We start from the raw sequence: 7,464 nt of genomic DNA on the forward strand, positions 1-7,464 counted from the left end.
TTAGAATTTGTGTTGCTAGAAGTTACAAATGAATTGTGTTCTCAGGCTCCACTATACTACCACGAGCGATCTTCCAATTCAAGTTCGGTTAGAAGGATACAAAGGCGATGAGAATATTTCTTCAATTTTTTCCAAACATGAGTTTTGGCTCTCACGAATATACCTCGTGCAGGTTCGTTCAGGCTATGACTGAGGGTTGACAGCATTGACGAGCTCGGCCGGCAGCAGAGCATCTGACTGAAGTCATTCTCTACGTAATATGCACGGACACCTTATAATCCGTATAGAATAGCAAGAACACCGGATGCCGTGCTTGACACAACTCTGCCGTTCTGACTGCCGTCGACACAAACACCTATTGCCCTTGGTCATCTACGATTACAACGGTGATTACCTAATATTAATAATGCCTGAGGATACAAAGCGCAACCAAACTTCTTTCCGTATCCACCAATTACATCACAAATCCGAATCGCAACCTAGATGTACAAACATTCAAAACAAATTTCAACAAACTCCATCTTGGACAGTATGCATGCATGCATGCGAGAAAACTCCACGTACTAATATAGTCATTTCAGAGAACGGATGCTGAGCTAGAGAGGAGCGGTGGAGGATAGAACAGATTACTCCCGATTCGCGGATCGAACCGCAGTAAGTCTCCCGGATTAACTACTAGTCTGTGAGGAAATGGGGAGGGATACCCATGAGTCCTGCAAGGCTGTAGAGAGCCTTTCCCAAACATTGATCATCTCTGGCATTCATACTGTCGATACTCAAGACACTGATGCCCTGGCGTGGCCCTGGTGTATTGGGCGTGGAGAAAAAGATAGATAATTTCATTCAGAGGCAAATGAATTAATTAATATAGTTATGGGTGCAAATTTGAAAACAAAATGTTGCTCTGGATTTTTGGATGTTTTCGGACATGGAATGCAGGCAACGTGTCAGTATAATATAATGTGAACCAGCATTCACATTAGCAACAAAAGAAATGACCTAAGTCTTCTGACTTGACAACTAAAATCCAACTCATGTCAGTCAAAGTGCTCGCCAGATGCAATGCAACTGCTATGAATGAGTTAGAATTTGCAGAGAGTTGTACTACATGGACTAACAGTGACTTGCATGAAGGACTGCAATGTGTTCATCAGTCTAAACCTGTTCCTTGCTGTCCGCCAAAGTTTGGCACTTGTGACATTAGACTAAGACTAAGAGATCGAGTGACATCATGATAAGCCACCAACCTCTGCTGGCAGCCGAAGACTTGAGCTGACTGAAATAGTTCTCCGTACGACGACGTGAACTCAATTCACGCGTTGCTCATGACAAGTCTGAACGCACGTGAACCAAGCTTTAAATCTATATGTTACTATGTTTGTAATGTATGATGTATCCGCAAAAAAAAATGTATTCTTTGTGTTATTGTGTATGTAGCAGCGCTCTCTTTCCGGTGAGAAACAGTGGAAATTCTTTTTCCCCTTTCGCTTTGAGGACGACCTTGCCAGATTGTTTGAATTACAAAAGGAGCAGACGTGTGTTAATATTCATCATGGATCAAACAGCTACATCAGTAATAGGTGATGTGGCTGATGATATGGTGGGGATGATGACGTGGCGGCTGACGTGGCCGATAACATGGCAGCTAACGTGGCCGATAACACGTGGTGCATGACGTGTAGGCTGATGTGGCTGATTACGTAGCGGCTGACATGGCTGATGACAGTGAAAGATGACGTGGCCAAGGACGCGTGCCCGATGACATGGACGCTGAGATTGCTGCTAACGTGGACGAGAATTTGTGAAATAGGCCCATAAGCTGATACAATATTTTTGGTCCATTATTAATTTCAATTGTATCAACTAAAATGCTAACCCACTAATATACCATAAAAATTCAGCGCACCAAAGTTGGGCCAGTTTTCAGCCTATATATCATCATATGCATTACAACCATAATTAATTCACAATTTTAGAAAATTCCAGCCCATAATACACATTTTTCTAGTCCATAATACACAATTTTCTCTATCATAATATGATCAAAGATTCACTACCAGTTATGAAACTTTTCGTTCCATTTGTTGGGTCAAAAACCTAAACATCTACGCGTCTCCAACCATGCTCCTCACCAAAACTGCATGGTTCGCCTAAATGTTGTAATTGAATTTTGGGCTTGAATATCCACCGATGCACATCCATGATGGAAAATAGAAAAACATCTTAGATGCATTAACGTTCGTGACATTCTCTGAAAACGTCACGTCAAATTCATCGTAGCTCAATAGATTTCTTGTGGTGGGCGGAGCTCCTGCCTTCGGCGCCCAGCGGGGCAGTCGGCATGTGCGTATGGTCCTCCAGATTTGCAGGACGGCACAGAGGACAGCCACTGTTATACTAATATGCTTTGGGTCCGCTTGTCGGCCATGAGTTTTGAACTAAACCAAAATTTCCGGTGTAAATACTACACGCTTTAGAAATATGTAAAGATTAGGCTATTAGCATCTGTTTCAAAAGCTCCATAATAAATGGTTGAGATGTTACAATCAGTAGTCACCTTAGCATTCAACGGATAGGAAAGCAAAGCGACGACATATATATATAGCATGTAAAATCATCCTAGCATTCATACCAAGATGTTGAACTCATGACATGTTTTGTGGTGTTACTAATTGCATCTCGTATTTCAAAATACTACATGTATTTTAAGATTGAAACTTATAACTGCGAATAACATGAAAAGACTGTGCTATAAACAAGTTGCGATATCAGATTTATATTTTGAAAATACACTGTGTTTTTAACGATTAAACTCCAACAAGCAATATATTATATAAAAATGTGTGTTTTTTTATCATTATTATAAAAAAAGTGTGACTTTCATCTCTAGGGTCTTCTTCGGTAAAGTACATATCGTCATCCCCACCTCGACTTAATAACGGTTTATGCCACATGATTAATCATCTGCTTTATAGTTGCTTAGCATTGTCATGTGCTGACTAATCCACAGTGCCATACTATGACTAAGTTAAACACAGGCCCTAACCTTTTTAGCAAATTTATGTGCTTGATTTATTTTTATTTTGTAAAATAGCAGTCAAAGTACGACTCCGTGGTTAACGTCGAGTTAAATCACGGCTAGCTTACAATTTTAGGACGGTAGAGTACAAAAGAGGACAATTTCCTAGCAACTTCCTGCGATGTGGATGCCGCAGGAACAACAAAACTTGTGAGTAGCAGCAGCAAATATAGCCACTAGTAACAGCTAATATTTCGATACTACCCTTTAACAGCTAACTCTCTGGCCCAGGGAGTTCTGATCCGCTCCTTTTAATAACAGTGGCATCCTGAAGACTGCTATCTCCCTTCAGTCCACGTTTGGGCAAAGGCTAGTTTATTTCACCATGGGGGCTGCCCGTTCTCGCTCCCTCGCCCTGGCCATGCTCATGCTTGTGCTGCTCAACTTGGCGCTGGTCAGCAGCGGTCGCAAGAGCGGCCTTACGCCGGCTGCCCCGGGCAGCCACGTTGGCAGCAATAACCCTCCGGTCTCTTCCCATGGCGGCCACCCCCAAGCTCCTCCCGAAACCCCAGCGAACACCGGTGAGTGCATCCTCTGAGAACCATGTTCTAGGCTTAATTTTCTGTGTGAGAGAGGGAGTGGGGGGTTTTGTTTTTTCTTATGTCCAAATATATAGTTGTTCTTAAATCAATGTCACAACCGGAGAACTTTGGCTGCACACCTCTGTAAGAAGATGTCACATACGTATTTGTCAAATGGGTTAGTACTCCGTATCTTGCATCTCTGTCCTCGGCAGCCAGGGGCGCGTACGTAGGCGAACTGTACAGTAAGCTTGATTAAGTACTTGTTGACGCAAATCAGTCGGCTAGCTCCTTTGTTAATACATTGTTGAGCCAAGGTAGCCATAGATATTAATATCAAACCTATTATGGAAAATAAATAAAATACAAATATATGCATAGAGTCCCTCCATGACAGAAGATCACTGACGGCAAACATGTGAACACTAAAACAATCACAGTCCAAATTTACCATCATTACCAAAGTAATAATATTTCTTGTAGAAAAATGGTTTTAGTATTACTTTCTAGGAAAATAATTTCGGATAATTATACTATGGAAGAAGTCTATATAAAGCCCAACTATGGCGATTGAACTATTTCACCCCCAAACTATAAAACCGGATATTTAATCCCCTCAACTATACAAGACCATTTACTTGACCCCTCATCTGGTTTTGCTAAGCGGTTTTATACACGTGGCATGCTGAGATGGACAGAAATACTGTGGTAGATTAGTTTACACATGAGACCCACTTGTAGGTGGGAAACTTTTCTCTCCTCCCTCTTCCCATCCCTCCTACCGGTCCTATTCCTCGCTGCCGTGCGCTCGTCCGCCAGCTCGCTGCCACCAACGTAGACAAGGACAGGTCCTGGCTGCCCCCCCCCCCCCTCCCCTCCCTTCCCGCCGCCGGTACTCTTCCTTCACCACTGACGTGTTTAGCGGCCAGAGCCGGCTCCCGCCGAAGTCCAACGGAAGGGAGCCGTTGAAGTCATTGCCGCTCAGGTCAATGAGCTCCAGCTCTCCAAAGTTGTCGATGGGGAACGCTCCGGCGAGGATGTTGCCTGCGAGCCCCAGCACGGCGAGGCTCGGCAGCACAAAGGGGTGTCGGTGGTCTGCGAGGTCGAGCGTGGGGCGCGGGGGAGCAGGAAAGAAGCGCGGATGGCCTGCAAGATCGGGCACTGCGCCAATGGCGAGTGTGTCGTGCAGCAGCAAGGAAGCTTGGCGTGGGGTGACTCCAACTCGCCGCTCCATGCGCTGCGTCCCGTGCAGCACACTGGTGTAGGCGCCCCGCATCACGGCGAGGCGAGCAGCTATGGGTGAGAGTGGGGAGAAGAAGAGAGAGGAGAAGAGCTTCTCACTTACGAGCAAGTCATGATCCACCTCAGCATTTTTGTCCACCACAACATGCCATGTGTATAAAACCGCTTAGCAAAACTAGACGAGGGGTTAATAAGTAAATGGTTTTGTATAGTTGAGGAGATTAAACATCCGGTTTTATAGTTTGGGGGTGAAGTAATCCAGCCGCGATAGTTTGAGGGGTCATGTAGACTTCTTTCTTATATTTTCAATAAATTTAAGTATGAATTTGAGACTATGTTAATGTGAAAAACGACAAGGAAATAAAAGAAAGGAGGTAGTAATAGTAAATATACTTATATACAGTAAAATATCACTGGATCAAAATGGAGCACTTCTAAATCTTTGAGAAGTTTGTTAAATACTACGAAATTATCGGAAAAGTAACAATTCAAAACGAAATGGACATTATTTGAACCACCAAAATAATCTGTAAAGCACAATATGATGATGCACCACTCGTAAAATTATTCCTTTTCAGAAAGCATAGGGGAATTCGCGTTTAGAGGTAAAACCAAAGTGCTCATTAACTTATATTCCTTCCATTCCTTTTATTACATAAGCCCCACACCCCCGATTTTAAGATTCAAACCTTATAATATTCAGTAAACAGTTAGTCTTACAATATGTAAATCTCTTTATACAAAAGTGATATATAATTGGATTTGTATTTGAAAGTACTACCTCCGATCAAGAAATCTTGATGTTCAGACAAGGAGCAGTAATAGAAAATAGACTGCTTTGCTGGTCTGAAACGCCATGTTTCCTGTCCGAAGCTGGAGCTGTTTTATGGTTGTGATTTCCTGACTGGAGAGAAAGCAAAGGATAAAGTCTTTTTGGAGACCGCTCAAAGAAAAAACCGTGCCTTATATTTTGAAACTAAGGGATGATTAGAAAGTATTCAAAATGTACTTAATTATTTTTTGCCTATTTCTACCATTTTCTGTTTGAACTCATGCTTGGTAATTTTGACCAAGGCAGGCTATGGGGCCCATGTGTTCAAGGGCGACTATGATCATGGAAGTCCTGGTCCTGTTCCACCTAGTTCTTGTTGTGGCCATTGAGAAGCCGGATTGACAGCATGCCATGATGAACCAAGAGGAGAAAATTTTATTCACAACAATAAAACAAAGATCGCACTTTTCCCCACATTAGTTAATGTATCCATCACTCCATCTATATTGTGTTTTTGATTTTTCATGGCAAAGTGATGACTCAAAACTGATGACGACTTCAGTCACAACTAAAATAATCATAACTTTAAAGATGAATAGAGGGAAAAAAAAAAGACATTTAGTTCATCACCCAGGCGACACGGGTGCCATCCCTCCCAATGCTACCCAAGCAACACGGGTGGCATCCCTCCCAATGCTACCCAAGCAACACGGGTGGCATCCCTCTCAGTACTACCCAAGCGCTTGCCGCCTTCTTCCTGGCCGCGCTGCTGCCAAAGCCGGCTGCCGGAAGCCCGTACGGTGGCGTCGAGGCTTTTCCTTCTCTATTCTCCTACCTCCTGACCCATTTTGGCCATTTCTGCATGTGGGTGCACTGCCGTCATGCTCCGGTGTTGGTGGCAACATATCCGGTGCGTGCGGTTGGATCCGCCTCCTCCCACCACGGATCTGGGGTCGTGGGACCCTCTTCACGACCGGCACTGACAACAAGTTGTTGCCTGTTCGGCTCTCGAGGCATGTGCCGATAGCGATGCTCAACTGCTTGCTTGTGGCTGCGACATTTGGAGTTGTGTGCGACCACCTTTGCTGCGGGCCTTGTCCGTGGCTAGCACACCTGATGGCGGATGCAGGCTGGGGGTGCGGCGGCGGCACCTAGCTTTGGGTGTTGCATCTCTAATATGTCCATGTGCAAGGTGGCTTGTGGAAATAAACGCTAGCGAAAGCCGTGCCGGCTTTGCCGGCAACGATGATGATGATGTCCTTGGGCGCTGTTCCTGAAGCGTCCCCCCATCAGGGAAGACTTAAAAGTGTTGGTTTATCAGTCCCAGGAGGCTGATAACACTTTTTATTACATCAGATGGTACATCACCGTACAACTCTACGCGGTAATGGGCAGTGAAGCGCCACTATCGCGAGGATTACAACCAGAACCCACACTACTACACTAGCTACGAAAAGAGAATCATCAGAGTCTTGCGCCATGCGGAATCCAACGGTGGCCTCAACCACAGGCAAGACTGGGTGCAGGACGAAACCCTACTCGTTGTCTTCGGGGACGTAGTCTGGGTCTTCCACTGTAAAAATAGGAATGGGGTGAGTACAAACGTACTCAGCAAGTCCAATCACACCCACGGGGGGGGGTATAGAAATTAATGCAAAGGACAATCCAAGGGTACGGTTAGGGTTTGTTTGCGGAAAAACTCGGTTATATGCAGGGGTTCATTTTGAAAACACTTTTCAAAACAAGTTTTTCCAATACCAAGGAGCACACGATGTTGATCCACACAGGATCCCAGTTTTAAACTGCTACCGGACTCCCCGTCCGCCGTAGCACACGGCACAACTGCCGGA

The 7,464-nt window shown here is 44.5% G+C and overlaps 1 long non-coding RNA gene across 1 annotated transcript; it reads left to right on the plus strand.

Annotated features, from left to right (window-relative positions):
- Positions 1-3,376: 3,376 nt before the first annotated feature.
- On the plus strand, positions 3,377-6,137 carry LOC112889008. Its single transcript, XR_003227985.1, has 2 exons — positions 3,377-3,600; positions 5,921-6,137. It is a non-coding gene; the product is annotated as an uncharacterized LOC112889008 (long non-coding RNA).
- The last annotated feature ends 1,327 nt before the right edge of the window (positions 6,138-7,464 follow it).

Source organism: Panicum hallii, chromosome 4, assembly GCF_002211085.1.
Source record: "Panicum hallii strain FIL2 chromosome 4, PHallii_v3.1, whole genome shotgun sequence".
Taxonomy (NCBI): Eukaryota; Viridiplantae; Streptophyta; class Magnoliopsida; order Poales; family Poaceae; genus Panicum; species Panicum hallii.